Source organism: Prionailurus viverrinus, chromosome D3 (genome assembly GCF_022837055.1).
Source record: "Prionailurus viverrinus isolate Anna chromosome D3, UM_Priviv_1.0, whole genome shotgun sequence".
NCBI classification, from domain to species: Eukaryota; Metazoa; Chordata; class Mammalia; order Carnivora; family Felidae; genus Prionailurus; species Prionailurus viverrinus.
This window is the reverse complement of record NC_062572.1, coordinates 57,628,223-57,650,148: the sequence shown is the minus strand read 5'-3', so window position 1 is coordinate 57,650,148 and position 21,926 is coordinate 57,628,223. Positions and strand designations below refer to the sequence as shown.

Genomic DNA, 21,926 nt, shown 5'->3' with positions numbered 1-21,926 from the left:
ATTATTGCTGATAATACATGAGCAAGGTCTTGTGTTAATGTGATAACCATGTTGAAACTTCTGGTTATCTGAAATTTTATAAACACCAAAGTCTAAAGTGAGGAGCATGACATCAATTGTCCAGAAAACTTCTTAAAACAAAATTTTTTGTCTGAACCACTTTCGAATTACATACGTATTCTGACGATATAGTACAGGCACACAATTGTGGTAAGATATTCTGACTAAACAATAGCAATAACAATAGAAAATGTGTGTATGTGCGTGATGTGTGTGTGTGTGTGTGTGTGTGTGTGTGTGTGTGTAGGAAAAGGAGAATCCTTTCTTCTGATTTCTAAAATTGGCAGTTTTCACTACCACCCATCAAGCATTAGGTTTTCCATTGCTTGAAGTCTGTCTATTCATCAGTTATGTGGATCTATTATTGGTATCTTTTATGAGTGAAGCATTCGGCTGGGCACTGTGGATAATACGAAGTCAAGTTCCACAGTTTTTGCCTGCATGTTGCTTGTGAGAGTAGGAGAGAAGACCCCAAGTCAGTGAGTTATAATACAATGGGGATCCTTCAGATGTTTATAGAGAAGAAGGGTCATCTGACTTCAAAGGAGGGGCTAGTGACTCCACCATAAAATTAGATGCTGAACAAAACTTCACCAGCTGCTGAAAGAAATGGTTGGCTGTGCTTGGTTAGAAAAGTGAATGGGAACCCCTGAGAAGGGTTTTTGAGTAGTCCTTTAAAACATGAAGGCTGCTAGATAGATTTGTCCCAAATGTAAATCGCTTAGGCAGGCCATGCTTCTCATGTGGAAAGAAGCTAGCCTCCCCTTCACAGTGTCTCTAAGTGGCTACAGATGTGGGATGGAGATCCCTACAAATACTCAGGAGCACTGAGTATACTTTGGCAAATATAAACTCTATGAAATGAACTGAATCTCTTCTAGATCCTTGGTTAGCATGAAGCCAATTTATATGAGCCATTAGCTGTGGTTAAAGTTGACTGTCCTGGTCTGGTTGCATGGTGGTCAGTGGACAGATCTGCTTCATTATCTACTTTCTCAAATCAGAAAGATCACTGGGGAGTCAGTAGTCCTGCCAGCACTCTGTGTCATCATAGCAAGCCTGGAGGAACTTCTCTGCACTGTCACGACAATTTCCCCCAAACTGTCTCCTGAACACAGTCCAGGTCTGAGGCTCATCCTCTCTGTTATCACCCATAGAACCGCTTAGAAAGCAGAGGACAAATGAGTCATGGTTAATATGCCTTCAAAAGAACAATAAACAAAGCTCAATCTAATTCGAAGGCAAAGCTAACATTTCTTTCAGTTACCTTTCTGGTATGATTTTTTGTTAAGAGGCAAAACAAAACCCAGACCATAATCTGTATTTGTGCCTTGACGAATGATCAGATGAAAGTGGGCCAATCAGCACATTCGGGGCAGGAGCGAGCCAAACTATTAATCTGAGGAATCTGTTATTCAGACTAGAGTACATTGGTTGGTGTGAAAAGCACTACCACTGTATTTCAGTTTTCACTAGGAATCAAACTCTGGACCCTACTTACATCTTCAAATCAACTGATGTGGGTACATCACACCCCAGTTTGAGATAGATGCTCTCCAAATACTCTTAAGCTTCATATTGCACTGACATTATTGATGTGCGTTTGCCACAAGCTGGTACATATCGGGCTAAACAGATGCCTTGTGCTCTATCACCGTTGACAAGTGCAAGGCTTTGGCTTCAGCAGGAGGTTAGGCTATCTGGGCCACCTTGATAGGTGTTGTGAGTCAAGGACCCCCAACTATGTACATAGGAAGTGAATCTAGCAACGACTCTGCGAACTGAGAACAAAGTTACCAACACTCAAAGGAAATGCCATGCCAACTAGGACCATAACGTGTTGTGGTCTGTTGTCCAGAATGGTGGAACATTTGATCAGAAAGAACATGGGGCTGAACACTCAGCTTTGGAAGTAAAGAGATGAAAGAACGAGAGAGCTCAGGTCGAGGTCTATGCCAAGGATCTTGCTTGAAGCAAGGTAGGGGTGAAGGAGAGCAGAGCTCAGCCCTTGTAAAATGGGATGGGCTGGAGTCGGGTGGGAAGTAGCTCCCCTGTCAGTCACAGGGGAGACAGAGCAAGGTTGGAGGCAGTAGACACAGTAGCAAGTGTGGGTTTGATGGTCCAAACACCGCAATCCAATGTAGGAGGATGTTCTTCTAGGTTTGGGGGATGGGAGGGTAGGAGAAGATGTAGAGAGAAGGATGGTGGCAGGTGGCCTGCTCACCTTACAAATACACTTGGGATGAGAATACACAGGGGGCTTTGCCTCTCATGCGAGATACTAGTAGCAATTTCTAAACCTGGCTGATAGGTAATTGATTCATTCCCTCATTCCACGCACATTTATTGAGTGACTGTTATACACGTACACTGTCACTGGTCCTGGGGTTACAAGCACATCCTTCTAAGTGGTACATGAACAGTTAGTTACAGCAATGTGGCACTGCAGCCATAGGAATATATACGTTGGGAGTGAGAAGAAGGTGATACCTGTTCGGCGTGGACCAGAGACTGGTGAGGAAAAGCTTCTTAGAGAAGTTGGTATCATACAAGCAGAGGAGACAGAGTGGAGGCACAGTGGACAGAGAGGTTTGGTTCACAGCAGAAACTACAATATAGCAGTTCAGCATTGTGGGCCAGATGGTGAGATCCAGAATACGAGATGTGACTAAAGAGGGAAGCTGGCTGTTTTCAGGGCTTCAGGGAAGAGAGCAGATCCATACATGCCATTAACTTACCACTCATAAAGAACTGCTACAGTAATAATAATATTTAACTTTTACTGAATGCTTATGATATTCTGGGCACTATGCTAAGCATTTTATGAATCTTAATTTATTTCATTTTCACAATCATCTCAGTCCTAGTATTATCTTTATATCATGGATGGGAAAGTGGAAGCCTAGAATGGGAGTTCACACCTAAGGGTAGGGGTGGGATGCCAACACAAGTCTGTTCTCCTAGAAAGTTCATGCCCTTTACAACTACCATGGCTGTCCAAAAGAAACACCTGGGAACAAAGAACTAGAAGACGTGGATCATGCAGATCAGAGACTTCAGGCCTGGGTTTGAGTACAAGGACAATAGTGGACAGTCAGTCAGGACACCAAATCCTGAGTCCTACCTTATTTTCTGTCTTCCAGTCCTTGCCCGTCTATCCTGTGAGTTTTTCCAGGGCACAGATCTGCGCACATCAATTCCATCAGTTTAAACTCTTCATCTGTTCATGATTCTCCAAATGTGGTCTGCTGACCACTGTGGGTCCCCGAGACCCTTTCAGTCTGTGAGGTCAAAACCATTTTTTTAAATTGGGGTATAACACCGTATTAGTTTCAAGTGTACAACATAACACTCTGATAAAATCATTTCCCTAACAACACCAAGGCATTGTTTGCCTTTATCAATGTGTAGGCATTTGCTTCAATGGTGCAAAGGACACTCCCAGTAAAAGAATGATCGATTTCACTCAATCAATAATGAAGTAAAATGATTCCTTTTATTAAATTGTGACCCTTGAGAACACATTTATGTGGTCAGCTGGGAAACACAAAAAATATTTCTGTTGCATATTGAAGAATTGTGTTTGGCCTGAGGAAAAGCACTCCTGTGATTGAGTTGTGAACTGAACTATACTTCTTCATTTTCGGTGGTATACCCTTTTACTTTAAACAATGACTATTGGACAAATATAGTTATTTAGATTTGGGTAACTTGGCATACGTGTTTCTCAAAAATGAATGAGTGAATCTGTCACCTTAAGAAAAATAGTGGACATTTGTCATTGTTGACAATGCAAAAACCCAGTCTTTCAAGTGCAAATTAGAATTTGGGGAAACTGGAATCTGCTACTAAGAGCACGACAACTTTCCAATACTTTTTTGATGAGATCAGTGGTGATATTAACAAATCTTATTTTCATAAATGTCACAAAATAAAATGTGTCAATATTTGGAAGATCTGCATAATTCAGCTAATAATAGTTTCCAAATGAGCAGTGCATGATATTACAAAATTATGTTATATATTCAAAGGGCAAGATAGACCAACGGATTTTAATCTTAACAGCAGAAATGTTCACTGACATGGTTTCATATTCCACCTGGCAACTAGTGTTTAAGAAACTAGCGCTTGCTAAATTTGGGCATCATATCAGAGAAAAATATCCATAATTATCTGAAAAGATTTTGAAATTAATCCTTTAAAATGCGTATCTGTGAGATGCAGAATTTTCTTCCATACTTCGACTAAAACAACATATTGCCAAAGACAGAATGAAGAGCAGTTTTAAGAATCCAGATGTTTTCTATCAGAAGTCAAATCTTAAGGAGATTTGCAAAGTGATGAAACAATGCTACTCTTCTCTCTAAATATTTTTTGTCTTGGAAAATATAGTTATTTTTCATAAAAACACATTATTTATGTTAACATGTAATGGATTTACTGTTGTTATTTTAAATAAACGCTTAAGAACATTTCTGTTTTGAATTCTAATACGGTAAATATGGATAGATATAACACATATAAATAAAATGTAAAGTGTCCCTGCTAACAAAATATTTGGACGATACTTTTCTTTTGAGATTCTCCTTGATAAAGTATCTTCCCCCTATGTATTGCATTCAATGTAAACTGTTTAGTACTTACATGTTGGTGTGTACTTTGAGAACTCAAAGTTCATCAAAATTTATTTCTTTATTTTTATTTTATTTTAGAGAGAGAGAGAGCGCATGTGAGCAGGGGAGAGGGGCAGAGGGAGAGAGAGAAAATAATCTCGAGCAGGCTCCATGCTGAGAAAGGAGCCTGACTCAGGACTCGATCCCATGACCCTGGGATCATAACCTGAGCTGAAATCAAGAGTCAGATACTCATCCGACTGAATCATCCAGAGGTGTCCCAAATGAGTTTTTCTTTAAGGAAAAACTTTTACTTAAACACGAGTCTCTACCAGTTAGCCTTTTCTTGTTCAATACCACATTTTTAGGTTGGAAAGGGATCTAATCTGCAAGATAACCTGATAGTTAGACATTCGTTAACATACGGTGCTTGCTTGCCAGACATAGGAGCAGTCCTTTGACTTATTCCTCCACCCCCCTCCCCCCACTCGAACCTTGAAATATGGTAGATTCATCTAAGGGGAAAAATAAAGACTTTGTCCAGATATCTTTTAATATTCCCCGGAGTTGCTCTACTTGAACGGTTGGCCCCCATGTTTGGTAGCTGAGTGGTAACCTGCTTTAGGTCAGTTGAGATCATGGGCCATCTGCCTTGAAATGATGAAAGATCACTTCATAAAACCAGCCCATGTTTGGGAACAGCTAGTTATTTTTACTTCAGAGAAGGTAGTAATGAAAAAATTCTACAGGGGCGCCTGGGTGGCGCAGTTGGTTAAGCGTCCGACTTCAGCCAGGTCACGATCTCGCGGTCCGTGAGTTCGAGCCCCGCATCGGGCTCTGGGCTGATGGCTCGGAGCCTGGAGCCTGTTTCCGATTCTGTGTCTCCCTCTCTCTCTGCCCCTCCCCCGTTCATGCTCTGTCTCTCTCTGTCCCAAAAATAAATAAAAACTTTGAAAAAAAAAAAAAAAGAAAAAAAAAGAAAAAATTCTACAAAGTGAGGAAAAGTACAACATTTCATATTCTATGCATACTTCAGTGTATCTGTCCTTCAGAATGTAGTTTTCCCTCGGTCAAAGATCAGAAAGTTTAAATACATGTGATCGAGCACCTTATGTACTTAGGTTTTTACTGTTGGTTTAATAAACACTTAGCTGCAGCTTATACAATATAAGGCATATCTGTCAGATTTTCCCGTGTGTGGAGCATGATATTAATTAAAGGTCACAACCACATCATTCTGTTCTTCAGGAATTTAGATAATGAGTCTCCTCTCATTTCTTCTGTCTGCTACCAATTTTAATGTAGCCTAGTGATAAATGTTTAAGAATATGTGCTTTCAGTGTTCTAATAAAAATGACTGTCAAAATGTGAACACACTCCACATTTCCTACGTATTTTATTAGTCATTATTGGAGGAAAAAATATGAATAATTTATTGGTGAAAGTTTGAATTAATCTGCTGACAACTTAAATCATGCTTAACGGGTCCTGAGGGTTTGGGGCCTTGGAGGAAAAAAAGGAATGCTTTTTGTTAATAAGAAAAGTAAGTCCTTGATGGACCAAGAAAATAATTTCACCTCTTACAGAAAAGGTCAGCACACAATCATATAATCTGTTTTCTCGTAGTGTAATCATGTCAGGCAAATATTTTTTTTTCATTATATTTATAATGTGTTATTAATTCTACCAATTTGATGTGGATTCACCCACAGGTATATAATGATGTAATATAATTGGCTTAAAATGGATTTTAAAATCGAATATTTTTAAAAGGTCAGTTTTAGATCATTACATTTGAAAAAATCCAATGCATTTGAGTTTAGAATAAAAAATTTAAAAAACACTAAAAAGTGTAAATCATATAGAATAGCAGCAGTGTATGTAGTAAATGCAGGTGGGGATAGGGATTGCGATGTAATGAGAGAGGATTTGAAAATGGGGAGTAGAGAGGAAGAAACAAATGAATGAGGATCTCTGAGAGTTGCCAATCCTAGGCAAAATGTAGGTGAATTAGAATAATCACAATTACAAAGGTAAACAAGGATGAGACATTTATAATGCTACGTGTGCAATGTTTTCTATTTAATCTTCAAAATGACACTCAAAATGGATTTTCCTGTTTTCAGATGAGGAACAAATGGAGGCACACATTTGTTTCTTAAGGTCAAACAATTTGTAAATGTTCTAGTCAGTATCACAATTGAGAAGTTGGCCCCAGAGTTCACGCCTTTTAGCACTGTGCTAAGCCCACACAGGCTGCTGTTTCCCCGCTTGGGGATTTGCCTGCCCAGACAAATTCCATTGTTCAGGACCATGTTCTATGAAGACAATCAGTCAGATAATTTTCCAGAGTGATTGTCACTCATTTACTCCACTTCCTCCCCTCCCTTTCTCTGGTCAATTCTGCAATCAGGCTTCCTCTCTCACCACCTTTTATAAATTTTTTTTTTTATTTTGAAATAGTTTAAGACTCACAAGAAGTAGCAAAAATAGTACAGAGTTGTCTGTATCCTCCCCAGCACTTGGTATTATCACTAAAAAAAAAATTCAGCTGTCCTAATTAGGTATTAGATACCTAGCATCTCCTTATAGCTTTTGTTTGCATTTCCCTAATGGCTAAAAATATTGAAGATCTTTTCATGCGCTTACTTGACATTTGTTATAGCATCTGATAAAATCTCTGCTCAAATCTTTGGTCTGTTTTCCAGTTGGATTGTTTGCTTATTTTCTGTTGAGTTTAGACACTTCTTTACACATTTCAGATACAAGTCTTTTGGTAGGCATATGATTTGCAAATATATTCTCCCAGTCTGTGGCTTGTCTTTTCATTCTCCTCACAGGGTTTTCTCAGAACAAGCATTTTTAACTTTGATAAATCCAATTTATTGATTTTTTTTAAAGCTTATTCATTTATTTTGAGGGGGACATTCATTTATTCACTTATTTTAGCATGGGCAGGAGAGGGGCAGAGAGAGGGAGAAAGAAAATCCCAAGCAGGCTCTCACTGTCAGTGCAGAGCTTCACCTGGGGCTTGATCTTACAAACCGCGAGATCATGACCTGAGCCGAAATTAAGACACTCCACTGCCTGAGCCACCCAGGCGCCCCTATTGATTTTGTAATCATAGGGACCACATGACCTAGGTGACATGTCAAAAAACTCTTCGCCTACCTTCAGGTCATGAAGTTTTTCTCTATGTTTTCATCTAAACATTTGACGGTTTTACGTTTTGTTTTTAGATCTATAGTTTATTTTGGGTGAAATGTTATAAGATGTGAAGTTTAAGGTCTTTTTTTTTTCCGTGATTGTCCAATTATTCCAGTACCGTTTGTTGACAGGATTACTTTTCCTCCTCTCAGTTTTTTTTTTTTTTTTCAACGTTTATTTATTTTTGGGACAGAGAGAGACAGAGCATGAACGGGCGAGGGGCAGAGAGAGAGGGAGACACAGAATCGGAAACAGGCTCCAGGCTCTGAGCCATCAGCCCAGAGCCCGACATGGGGCTCGAACTCACGGACCGCGAGATCGTGACCTGGCTGAAGTCGGACGCTTAACCGACTTCGCCACCCAGGCGCCCCTCCTCTCAGTTTTTTAAAGTGGTTCTCACCAAGGTTGCCAATGGCCTATTTTCCTGATCAAAGGAACAATGGCCCATATGTGTTGGTGTGGAGTGCGTGCTTCCTACCAGCTTCATGCACCTGGCTGGTAAGAGGCTGGAGAAGGTTCCTGGGCCTGGGCCACCACCCACTGGAGGAGGGAAGCATGTTCAGGGATGGCAGGAACAGCCCAGGGTCTGCACACTCCCTGTTCAGGTGGTGGGAACCAGGTCTGTCTGCCCAGACTTTTCCACACTGTGACGGAAAACAATTTTCTCAAGAATGTTTGCCATCTGTACTCCTTGAAATGAAAAGTAATATTGTAGTTTAAATTTTTTATTTTAAAAATGATTTTTTTTCCTATCACAAAAGTAGTGTAAGCTGATTATAATAAATCTGGAAAATAGGAAAACATTCTCTCCTCCTCTTCTTCCTCCTCCTCCTCCACCTCCTCTTCCTCCTCTTCCACCTTCTCCTCACTTCTGGGAACATGAACATTACTTTCTACTTCCGTGGAAGAAGAGGAAACATGAGAGGGGCTCAGGCAGATGGCTGGATATAGACGTTGAAACTAATATAGCAAAAAGTTAACGTGTTTCATCTTGGTGGTAGGGACACGGGAGTCTATATTTTTCTAGTTTCATCTGCAGGCTTGAAATGTTTCAGAAATAAAATGAATAAAAGCCCTCAAGGTGTTTACTTTCCGATGAAGGGACACCAAGCATTCATGATCTCTATTATTAAATTATACTGAGTTGGGAGGTTAGAGGCAGGGTATCACCATCATCCCAGAGATGGTTGAATGATGCTCTTTGCTATTTGAGATGCACCAGTGCTTTTATTAAATGACATGAAAAATTGGAGAGAGTATAATCTGTCCTGGATGTTTGGGTAGGTGATGGATGGGAGATGGACGAGGTATTTTCTGTCCGCCTTTTTATAGGCATGCTAGTCTTTGGTATAGGTGACAGAATGAATAAATGACCGTATGGCAAATTTGGGAAATTTCCACATGTGTTAAGATAAAAAGGGCGAGCAAGGGAGTTGAGTGCCAGCTATTAACTCAGCAGGTCAGAATTGCCCTTTAGAGTCAACTCACAAATTTTAGAGAAGATTTTCTATGTTTGGTTTGCTGATGGGTCGGTTATATTTTAATATGTTCCCTTTTCAGACAGGGCTTCCATCTGCCACCTAATTAGACTCTGGAGATTTAATATCGAAGCATAAATATTAATAGGTTCTAAAGAAGGACATGTCTGTCTAAAAGGCATAGCATTTTAAATGTGTACTTTCTAGTGGTGTCCACGTGTTAAAGTGAAGCAGAGAATTGGGGCAATCGTCTAGATGATTCAAGAAAAAAAAATTACAAGGCTTTAATTACCTGGACAGTTCAGGCCAAATCTATTTTTGGTATAAAATATGCCGATACTGCTTCATCTTGTATAGACATGCACATGTACAGACATGTGCAAGCTGGACTTGTTTGCCTGCACCCCAACGCACAGTTTTACACATACACTGTTCCCCCTTTTGGGAAAATGAGAGCAAAGCTTGGAACATTTTCCCCACATTAGAGTCTTGTCTCACTTTGCACAAGCCCCTACTCTCCCTGGATCTCCCTCTGCTTGGCTATAGAATGTGGGGTTTGGACTTTATGAACCTTAAGCTACCTTTCATCTTCATGTTTTTAAATAAAAACCCCTACGAGTCCCCCTCCCTTCTTTAAAAAAAATAGATTTTTTAAAAGCAGTTTTAGGTTCACAGAAAAATTATGTAGAATGTACAGATTTCCCCTGCCCCCCACACATGCATAGCCTCCCCCTCTATCAACATCCCCCATCACAGTGTACATTTATTGCAATTGATAAAACTACATTGACACATCATAGTCACCCCAAGTCCTTAGCTTACATTAGGGTTCACTCCTGGTGTTATACATTCTGTGGGTTTGGACAAATGTGTCCATTTGGACAAACGACATGTATGCATTATTATAGTACTATACAAAATATTTTCATTGCTCTAAAAATTCCCTGTGCTCTGTCTACTCATCTCTCTCCCCCCAGCCCACTTAACCCCTGGCAACCACTGATCTTTTCACTGTCTCCAGAGGTTTACCTTTCTAGAATGTCATATAGTTGGAATCATACAAATATGCAGCCTTTTCAGATTGACTTCTTTTGCTTAGTAATATGCATTTGAATTTCCTTCATGTCTGTTCATGGGTTGATAGCTTCTTTTTTAAAAAAATTTTTCTTTATTATTTACTTATTTAAACATTTTTTAAGTAGGCTCTGTGCCCGGTGTGGAGCCCATCATGGGGCTTGAACTCATGACCCTGAGATCAAGACCTGAGCTGATATCAAGAGTCAGATGCTTAATCGACTGAGCCACTCAGGCATCCCTAGTTTGTGATTATTTTCAACTAAGCCAACATGGGGGTTCATAAGCAGATTTTGTGGGAACCATTATGTAGCTTGTTTAAAAAGGCGGAATATTCTCAAAATAATGTTGTTTACTCGAAGCCCTCAGCCCAACATCTAAATTGGATGTGTGGTGGCAGAAGTATCATTTTTAGGTGAAAAGTACGTGCTCTTGATACCAAAACACTGTTTATGTAATTTTCAAGTACCTCTCCCTATATTGTATTTTGGGGGTCATCCACTTAGCAGTAATTGACAATTATTTACCAAGCATCTCTTAGGTGATAGGAACATGAGACACATAGTAAATGAAACATGGCCATTGCCATCAAGAATCTTTCAGTCAGTGGAACATACTAGTAAGTGAAGAAGAAATTACGTTTCAGTGTGATGAGTGGTCCGGTAGGATAAGCCTAGGGGGCCTGGGAGCCTTGAGGAAGCTTCACACCCAATCCTGGATGTTTCATAGAGAAAAGAGCTTGGCTGAGGCAACGTGGCTAGGAACAGCTGGCTGGGAGGGGAATTCCTATGGTGCCAAGGGCCAGAGACACAAATCATATACAATTGCTCGCCAAAACCAGTATGAAAACAGCTACTCTATTCTATGTTGCCTTACGTTTTTAAGACCAGCAGTTGGGACGATTGCTCTTATATTTGTCCTGTGTAAAGTTTTATATCATAATTAGCATAATTGTCATTAAAATTGTAATATCGATATTTCTAGAAGTTGCATTTGTTATTCATTCATTTAAATTATTACACATCCTCGTACTTTTGATTATAATTAGAATCTATTTAAAGTTTGAATGGTCATAAAACATAATAAGTAAGTGGTTATAATTTATAAATGTGTTAGGTAGAAAAAAAAGAGATCTTTGCTATTATTAAAGTATTTTAGAAATCTCACAAGGATCGTTTAAGAACACAATTTGTCAGAAGGAAAGAATTTGGGGTGAATTTTTAACATCCTTATTTACTAGCTTTTCTAAAGTATTTTTTTATAATCCTTGGGCATTTTTTTGTAAGCCAGTATTCTTCTCCCAAGCAAGGTTGTTAGAAAACTTTCATGTGATAGCCTTAAACTTATGGATTCTGGCAACACTTGACATTATAAACACATAGATTTTTTGAGGAATGGAGCTTTTCTATAAATATTCACTCTGGATGAATACTCTTCTTGGGAGTGTTCTTTATTTTAACTCAAATAAATTTCATATTGGTTTATCAGTGCTTCGTTTATGAAATAGGAGATATAAGTGGTTTCAGATGTGTTGGGAATTCTTTTTATTCTTCAACATTTATTTAAACACCATCTAGAGAATACTTATTTGTAACTAGAGACTTGTTTGCTTTAAGGCAGTTTAAAACTGCCTAAATGTTTTTTGTTTGTTTGTTTTTGTTTGCTTGTTTAGTTTTTTCCACACACATACTCATTGTTTGAAAGCAGTTGGGGGCTCTTTAGAGAACTGCATATGAATTACATGGTCATGTATTTCATATTAAATTAGCCATTTTCTCTGACTTGTGGACTGGAAGTGTGAACAAAATGGAGAACAGTATTTTAAATATATGGTCAAACTACATTTGCCAGTTACAGGAGCTTGCTAAGGGATATTACACAATATTAGATGCCAGAGTTTATTATTGGTTTAAGAAATATCATCGTGAGTTTTGTTTGTTTGTTTATTTTTAGGGGAACTCTGAATTCCTAGAACTTCTGCAGAAGAGTGCTGTAGTTCATAAGCACTGTGTTATTTATGTCACTGCGTTTTCACAATGCCCCTGTGGTTTCAGTTTGAGGACATAATGGTCATAAATGAGCATTTGGGATAATATTTCTTGAACTCATTCAATTGATACATTTGAATTAAAATTCTGTCTCTTTTTCTGTTTGCTATTTGAAGTGGATACAAATGTTTGAGTTGTTGGTAGAGGGCATTGAGTTGCTTTGCTTCAAGGGGGTGAATGGGATGTATATTAGTAAAAGAACTTGAATTATTTTTTAAAAAATGGTTTCAGTAAAGGTGACAGAAAAACTACCAACTTATTCTTGGTATCTTAGATATGAATTATTAAGTGGCTGAATATGGAAAGTTTATACCACAGAATTACAGCCAAGAGAAAATTTGTAATTGTTTTAGAACAAATGTAGCAGAAAATGAGTTTCAGGAATATTCACCAAGGCTTGCCCAGAGCAATGATTCCAAACCCCTTCTCTCTTGTGATATCCATGACACTCACACGTGTGATAGATTCCCATGGAAATACCCAGATATTGAAGAAATTCTCAGTATTTTTTCACTTGACTAATTGCTACAACTATTAACATTTACTGGCATCACGGTAAACTGGATTGCTATTCAGGATAAGCCGTGGTTATACACAGTTCTCACATATGCAAAGGAAATGAAGAAGAAAGACATAAGGACATGCTTGAATTTACTCTGTATCATATCTTAAAAAAGAAAATAATTTAAAAACGTTGATACTTTATTGTTTGCAGCAAATACATTGCAGCGTGCCTCATGCTTGATCTGCTCTGATAGCATGTTTGATGACTGTTGGCCTAGAGGACTTTGGCTAGGGAGAACATCATGAATTATCCTGATTTCACTATTATTGTTGAAAAGTGGAATTCAAGGCCTGAATTAATCGCAACATACTGTTTTTATTGGAGTGAGCTGTTCACCAACAGCACTATTGATTATGTTTCTAAGAAAAATGCTTTGATGGAATTTTGAAATCAATACATCTATTTCCATTAGGACTTGAAATCATTTGTCATTTTTATGGAGGTGATGGTGACCCATCTGGGCATATAATTTGATGAATTATGGATAAGAATAATGGAATGTACTTCATTTACATCAATCAGGATTTTTCAGAATCTCTGATTGGGTATCATTACTGGAGAGTCTGGAGAATTAGAACTTGGACATATTTGAATAAATACTATATGTCAGGAATTGTGCTATATATGTCTTTGTTAGAATTAAGAGAAGGGTTGTTTTTCTTTGTCAACTGAGACGCTGTATAAAGGTTATAAAGACATGATCACATGCAATGACATGATCACAATATCAGCCAAATGGAGACAGTGAAGACAAGGAGAAGAGCATTTCTCAAGTGTTTTTTTTTTTTCAGCAGAGAAATAATCGAACAACAAAAATATTTGAAGATACTTTAAGAAAATATTTAAAGTGGAAGAGTGTTATTTTTGCCTTAAAAAGAGCTGAATTAAATATTTTCCTTTAAGATGAATTCAGCTTTTACAGAAGCAGGAATGATAAATCAAGGTAATAATATATAGAAGAAATAATGTAAGCTTTATTTCTTTTTTCCTTATTATAAAACATCCTTAGGGCAAAAGACTTAATGAGACAGAAATAAAGACAAAAGAAAATACGTGTGTAGATAAAATGGTAAGTGATGTGTTAGGTAGTTTAACGTACAGTGTAGAGACGTATAGTACTGACTCGTTTTTGTAAAGAATGAAAGAATGAGTCAGTTTGATTGTTCCCTCAGGTAATTCCTCAAATAATGAAATGAATTTACCTACCTATCTAATGATGAAATCAGTTTCATCACCAGAAGAAAGTGCTGGTAGACTTCTGGGCTGTTTTGCAAAAACATGGATAATCTGTACTGGCTCTGTCTAATGGGTCCATCGGTCCATTCATTTTTTTATTCAATACCTAAGTACTAAATTTTAAGGTGCACAATTAAAAAAAATAAATGGTTTTTCAGCTTACTGAGAAGAGTGAATCAAACAGAAAGCATTCATAAGGGAAAAAACAGCAATGTTCTCCCCCATCTCCACCTCTGCAAAAAAAAAATTAAAAATTAAAAAAATTAAAAAATTATAATATAGCCAAGTCATTGTGGTTAATTGTGCAGAGTCTCTGTTCTCCAAACAGTTATGTACTCCCACAAATTCCCTAATACCTCATACTAGTTAAATAAGGTCATATGACTAGTTATGGTCAATGAGTTGGGAGTAGAAGTAGAATTGATGTGGGGCACTTCTAAGTCAAAGCATTTATTAACAGGTGTGTGACTCTCCAGGTCTCTCTCCCCTATTGTGGTGACCCAGAAGCCATGTGTTCTGGATGGAATAGTTGTAACGGGGAATTAGACTGAGTCCCCAAATTGCCACTTTGAAGGGAGCTGCCCTGAGAGCCTGTAAACTCATGTCAGACTTGCTCTGTGTTAACCCACGGAGAGCTCATTGCTGTTGGTTTTACAGCACAGCTAATTCTATGCTGACTACGAAATAGCCAAAATCTGACATTCCATTGCTATTGCCATCAGATTTCCTGGGACAAAACTCCCAAGCACGTTGACCTCCATTCTTCAATTCCTTTGCTTGTGCATTAAATATAGGTTTTCATTATAATCTCTTCTAGCTAAACCCTTCCCATATTACAAAGTCTTTACTTAGGGCCCAATATTTTATCTGGACAAAGAAAGTGTGCTAGACTGCAGTAGGTCATATTTATTAAATATGAACGTGTCGAGGGCAATGTGATGTCAGCCCAGGCAGTCACCAACTATCCCAGACTGGAGCTGATAAGCACTCCAATGACTCCTATTGTCTAGATGATGATGGTGGCGATGATAATACCAATACCAGCTAACATCACAATGGCACTTGCTGTGTACCAAGCAATGGTCTAAATCCTTTCTAGATGTTAACTCATGTAATTACTCCACTTGTAACTCACTTGTAACTGATGACTTTCTCCCTAATTTCTACCTTTCTGACTTCTACTCATTGTGAATACCCACCTCATCTCCCTACTTTGTGATACCTTTCCCAGCTCCTAGAGAAACAAATGGTCATTCTTCTTCTGAGCTTCCTTATCACTTAGCACATATCTTTAGCTAAAAACTTATAACACGATACTGTAAGTATTTGTTGTGTCTGGATCATCACATATGTTACAAGGGCTGTGTCTTGTTCAGTTTTATATTCCCCAAGCTTGTACATTGTCTGTAACATCAATACATGTATGATCAATGGTTGAATAATTGAATGAACAAATCAGTGAATAAATGACTAAAATTATACGAGGTTTTTTTGTTTCTTATGACTGAGAGAGAACTGCTAAATAAGAAATTAGAAAAAAAAATTTTTTTACAGTTAAAACATAAAAGATTTTTAAGCTTGAGAATGACTCTGAAAATTTATTTAAAATTTCTAGGCTTCATCTTCAAAGCAAGTTTTAATCAGATGTTTCCTTTGGCCTGAATATTCAGATGTGACCCAAGGGGGAAAGCGATACAAGAGCATTAAAGGATTTTTTTTTTTTCAAGGAAAATTCCCCTTGGTGCCTAGAAAACGCTATTTCAGACCACTGGGGACATGGACAGAAATGGCCTAGGGATCTTAGCAAGGGTCCAAGGATCTAATTTTTTCATGATAAGGAGACATTAGACCTCTTTATGTAACTTAAGGGCAATGCTGTAGAAGCTTAAAACCTAATAGCAAAACAAAAGTGCTCATTGGTGCTTCACTAGGATTAATAGTTTACATTAGGATTATATACTGTTTAATCAGATAGAAATAAATAATGCAACTGAAGGTTTTCTTTGTAAGTTAGAGCCTTCAGATAATTGAATCCGTTGAAACTTTGACTTATTTTTATTGCAACAGGTTAAATTCAGGGTCACTGATGGATCCTTTCAGGCAAAAGGATTATCTCAGGAAATAACTTCTCAACATTTCTTATTGTAATGTCAACTTGAGTAGCATTAAAGTTTTGTGACCCTAAGTTCTAAGAGGGAAATAAAAAAACACATCTTTATCCCTCCATTTGGTAATATTAGTGGAAATGGGCATTTATTGAGCCTCTGCTGTGTACCAGGAATGCTGTTAACTCTGTACAAATTTTACGTTATTAATTCATCTCAATGTCCTTTTGAGAGTTCTTCCACTATCTCCATTTTACAGACAAGGAAACTAAGGCACAGAGAGGTTAAGTCAATTGCCCATGTCACAATGCTGCATGGTTACTAGTTGACTCTAGAGCCCTATACTTAACCTGAATAGCACACAGGCTTCTCTTGAATGGAGATGTGGTCCTCTACTCTTTTCACAGTGTCCTAGGCTAGAGGACAAGCTGGGCTAGTGCAGGGCTCATTTCTCTGAGCACTTTTCTGTCAGAAAGTCTTTTACTCCTTGATCTACTATGATTGGTTGGGAGGCTGGAGGGAACACCTTTTTCTGAGGATCCTTTACTACCCACAACTTGAATTTTGGTTTTGGCTTAAGGTTGGGGAATGAGGACTTTACATAAGCTACCTGTTGTCCCTACTATTCAGAGGGGGAGTATGGGCTGCATTGTCCAGATATCTATCAATTTTTTCATGAGTCTCTGTGTGATAACAGTTTTAAAGAGACTGCATGTTTTCAGGCAAACGTTAAAAAAAAAAAAACAGAGTCTGGATTTCTGGGTAGGTTTAGTGAATATCTGGAATTCTTTTCTGAAAGTGCTTTTAGCACAAGTGGTTAGATCGTGTATTTTTTTCAATAGCCCTTAAGTGTCTATAAAGAACTCTATAATTATGTCAATTTTATCTTTGTAGTGAATGTAAGTAATTAGGGAGCTCTGTAACTGAGTATGGATTTGTATGAATAACAATAAAAATGACAAATAATCCAATTAAAAATGGGCAGAAGACCTAAAGAGACATTTCTCCAAAGAAGACAGATGACCAACACACATGAAAAGATGCTCAGCATCACTAATCGTCAGAGAAATGCAAATAAAATCTAGGAGATATCATCCCACACCGGTCAGAGTGGTGAAAATAAAAAAAAAAAAAGAAACAGCAGCATTGGCAAAGATGTGGAGAAAAAAGGAACGCTTGTGTGCTGTTGGTGGGACTGCATACTGGTGCAGCCACCGTGGAAAACAGTATGGGGGTTCCTCAAAAAGTTAAAAATAGAACTACTCTAGGATCCAGTAATCACACTGCTGGGTATCTACCCCCCCAAATACAAAAACACTAATTCAAAGGGATACATGGCCTCCTATGTTTTTTGCAGCATTATTTACTATAGCCGAATTATGGAAGCAGCCTGAGTGTCCTTTGATAGATGAATGAATAAAGATGTGGCACACCTATATGCAATATTATTTAGCCATTAAAATGGACGAAATCTTGCCATTTGCAACGACATGGCTGGAGCTAGAGGGTATAAGGCTAAGGGAACAACTCAATCAGCGAAAGACAAATATCCTATGATTTCATTCATATGTGGAATTTAAGAAACAAAACAAACGAGCAAAGGAAAAAAAAGAGAGAGAAAGAAACCAAGAAACAGACTCTTAACTGCAGAGAACAAACCGATGATTATCAGAGGGGAGGTGGGTGGGGGATGGGTGAATTAGGTGATGGGGATTAAGCAGTGCACTTGTCTTGACGAGTACCAGGTGATGTATGGATGTGCTGAATCACTATACTCTCTACCTGAAACTAATATCACACAGCATGCTAACTATTTGCAATTAAGATAAAAACTTAATAAAAGATAATAAAAATAACAGATTATGTGTAGCAACTGAATTTTGATATTATTTGCACAATTTACAAAGTATAATAAAACCTTGGTTTGCGAGCCTAATTTGTTCCAGAAACATGCTTGTGATCCAAAGCACTTAAATATCAAAGCAGATTTCCCCATAAAAAATAATGGACACTCAGATGATTCATTCCAAGACCCCAAAATATTCCTATAAAAATGATTACAATACTGTAATATAATACAAAATAATAAAGAAAATACAAAATATAAAGACATAAACAAATTAATATGCACTTACCTTTGAAAATCTTCATGGCTGGTGTGAGGCAGATGGGAGAGGAGGGTTGTGTAGGATGACTTTCACTATCACTAACGGAATCGCTGCTATCTATTGTCTCAGTGGAATCATTTTCTGCATGGAGGCCACTGTATATGCTCTCACGGATGTTGACCACAGCGCAGTATTAATAAACTCTTGTCATATACTGTATTTAATGTAACTGGAAATAAGGCAGCAGAGGAATCACTGATTTCTGCCAAACACGGTGGCCTGAGACAGAGCATCCGGGTATGGGAGCCGATCACCCACAATCCCGCAGAGAGGGAGAGAGAGAGAGAGAATAACCATTGGCTCAGTTGTGATCATGTGACGTTCAGCATCACGTACTACTCGCATTGCCAGACCTCGCTCGCTTACCAAGTTAAAATTTATTAGAAATGTTTGCTCGTCTTGCGGGACATTTGCAGAACAAGTTACTCGCAATGTACTTTCATTAGTATATTATAGAAACGGTTTGCGAGGCACAGGGAATGAGTGTTGTTAATTCCTATATTATAGATGAGGAAACAGACGAGGTAATCTCGTGAGATTACATGACTTGACCAAGACAGCTGGACACTCACATTTTGTGTTCTGACTCAAATCTCATAGTTCCTGTGTTACAGCCCTTGACCCTCCTCCCTTGCTGAGACCCAGCTCTGTGACTGGCCTCGTGGGGAGACAGAGGACAATCAGAAGAAGAGGAGAAGAGGGCTGGGTAACACTGTCATAAATTATTGGAAGTTTACTTTCCACACCTGGAAACTTTAAGTGTGGGACTCGTAACTGACGTCACAGATTTTGATTCAGGTGCTGCGGGTTCTACTCATCTGGCTCACTGACAGAGGGTTTTAGATTTTCTGTCTCTATTTCTGGAGTTTGTTTACTACAGCAACGTATGATACACTCAATAAATATTTACAGTGCTCTCACCCACTTGCCTGGGATATTTCTTCCCCTCATGCCAGCCCAGCCCCATTCATTCTCATAGTAAGTTGTGAAAGGAAGGATGACAGCTTTGGGTGTGTTACTTACTGTCGGTTCAGCACTGCCTGGCTTCTTTGCTGCTTTAATTGGCACTATAATTGGGAGCAAAAATTTACATTATCGTACACATGTTATAAGTAAGGCATTGTGCAAGATATTTGGGGTGCACAGAAAATGACAACACAGCAAAACATTCCTTAAGTTTTTAATCTAGTAAAGTCATTTCTAGGCCTAAAAGTCATATGCCAACTCCTCTTTTTTCCTCTCTTAAGCAGCATAGATTATTCACCATTCAAAGACATAGTGCGATGAGGAAAAGAGATGTATTCATTTATTTAATAAATAGTGGGTGGGTGCTATGTGATCAGGCCATATCTCAGGCCCTGTGGGTGCAATGGAGCCAGAGACTACCTTATCCCTTGCTTCTCTCAAATGGGGGATAGGGTGCCCGGGTGGCTCAGTCGGTTAAGCGTCCTACTCTAGATTTCAGCTCAGGTCATGAACTCATGGTTCATGAGTTCGAGCCCCGCATTAGGCTCCCAGCGTGGACCCTGCTTGGGACTCTCTCCTTCTGTCTCTCTCTTTCTCTTTCTCTGCCTCTCCCCAGCTTGCACACGCTCTCTCTCAAAGTAAATAAATAAACTTAAAAAAAAAAAGAAGTAAACATAAAAAAAGTGAAATGGTACAAGTTATATTACGTGTGATGAGGCAGTAAAGATGCCTCGTACCCCCCACCCCTAAAAAAACCCCACAAAAACCAACAATGGACTAAGAAATGGAAAAGCAGATTTTAAGAGAAGATCTCCAAGCAGGATGTTTGGGAAAGGTATCTAAGAGGAGGTGACATTTAAACTGAGACCTAGTGTGGACAGGACTTAATCTTGGGAAAAGAGAGGAGGGGGGCATCCCGGGCAGAGGAAAGAGCACATTCTAACTCTAACTCAAACTAGCAAAAACAGAGGGAGTTTGGGCTCTTCTGAGCAGCCAGTCCAGGGGCAGATCACGTTTCGGGCAAGGCCAGAGTCAAAGGCTCAACTGACTCAGTCAGCATTTGGTCCCGCTCTCCACCTCACACCTCTGCTTTCCTGTGTATGCATGTCCTAAAAGGATTACTCTTGCTGCTCTGGAGCAAATGGATTATAAGGTGCAAGTGTGGGATTACTTGAACAAGTTAAGAAATTTCTGTAGCAATCGGGGTGAGATACGATGGTGGCTGGAATTAGGGAGACAGCACATAGATAGAAGTGGACAGAGAGAAGACCTTTCATTTTTGGGGAAGGTGTGGTAAGGCCAGTAAGATTTACCAATAGGAAGTGAGAGAAAGGAAGGAGTAAAACATAGTAAGGGCCAGGGCAGAAGCTCGAGGTGTTTCGATGAGAAGCGTTTGGGTGAAGGTTGAGAACTCAGCAGACTGAACTGGGAAGGGGCAGTGAAGAAGTGGGGAGACCAGGAGAATGCCAGGATATGGACGCCAAGAAAGCACATTGTCTCGTGGATTCAGGGGTGGACTATGTCAAAAGCTGCCAGAGGGTGAGGGCGAGGGCAATGGACGCGGAGACAAAAGCGTGCGCTTTTATAACTCCGTTGAAGGTAGACTTGAATCTTGAAATACTGGAAAGCACAAATAAGTTCACAGATAGTAGGTAAAATAATCTTTTGTGGGGCTATGATTCTCTGGAACCATTTTCAAAGCTTGTTAACATTTTTTTTTTAAGTTTTCATTTATTTATTTTGAGAGAGAGAGAGAGTGAGAGGGAGAGAGAGAGTGCAGGGGAGGGGAAGAGAGAGGGAGAGAAAGAATCCCAAGCAGGTTCCAAGCTGACAGCACAGAGCTCAACTTGTGGCCCCACAAGGGGCTAGATCCCACAAACTGCAAGATTATGATCTGAGCTGAAATCAAGAGTCTGACGCTTAACCAACTGAGCCACCCAGCCGCCCTGCATGCTAACATTTATTATTGTTTTTCCCACAGCGTCTCTGTCAGGTGCCGGGTTAGAAATTGTTATTACCATTTCACACATGAAAAAGGGGAGGTTTGGTATGGCAAAAATGTTTATAGCTATGCACCCCAAATTCATGCCCTCTGAGGCTGAATGGTATTTCTCAGTCCCTGGTTCCTGTCCTTAAGTCTGCATGGCTGTATGACCCATTCTTGATGTTGGATAAGAGGGGAAGTGAGGATGTGTCCCTTTTGGGCCAGGCTATCACAAAGTGGGTAGGACTTTCCCATATTCTCTTTCCCTTTCCATCAGCCAAGAAGCTGAGGACTTTGATGCCCTCGTGAGAGGAGTAGTTTTTTTTTTTTTTTTTTTTTTTTTTTTTTTTTTCAACGTTTATTAATTTTTGAGACAGAGAGAGACAGAGCATGAACGGGGGAGGGGCAGAGAGAGAGGGAGA

At 39.0% G+C, this 21,926-nt stretch overlaps 1 long non-coding RNA gene across 2 annotated transcripts in view; it reads right to left on the bottom strand.

Moving 5' to 3' along the window:
• Positions 1-18,767, bottom strand: part of LOC125149096 (uncharacterized) — a 30,853-nt gene extending 12,086 nt beyond the window's left edge. For both annotated transcript variants that reach the window (XR_007145807.1, XR_007145808.1), the window contains exons 1-2: positions 18,522-18,767; positions 3,185-3,341 (exon numbers count right to left, since the gene is read on the bottom strand). This is a non-coding gene — a long non-coding RNA (uncharacterized LOC125149096). The remainder of the gene's footprint in view (positions 1-3,184; positions 3,342-18,521) is intronic.
• Positions 18,768-21,926: the final 3,159 nt, after the last annotated feature.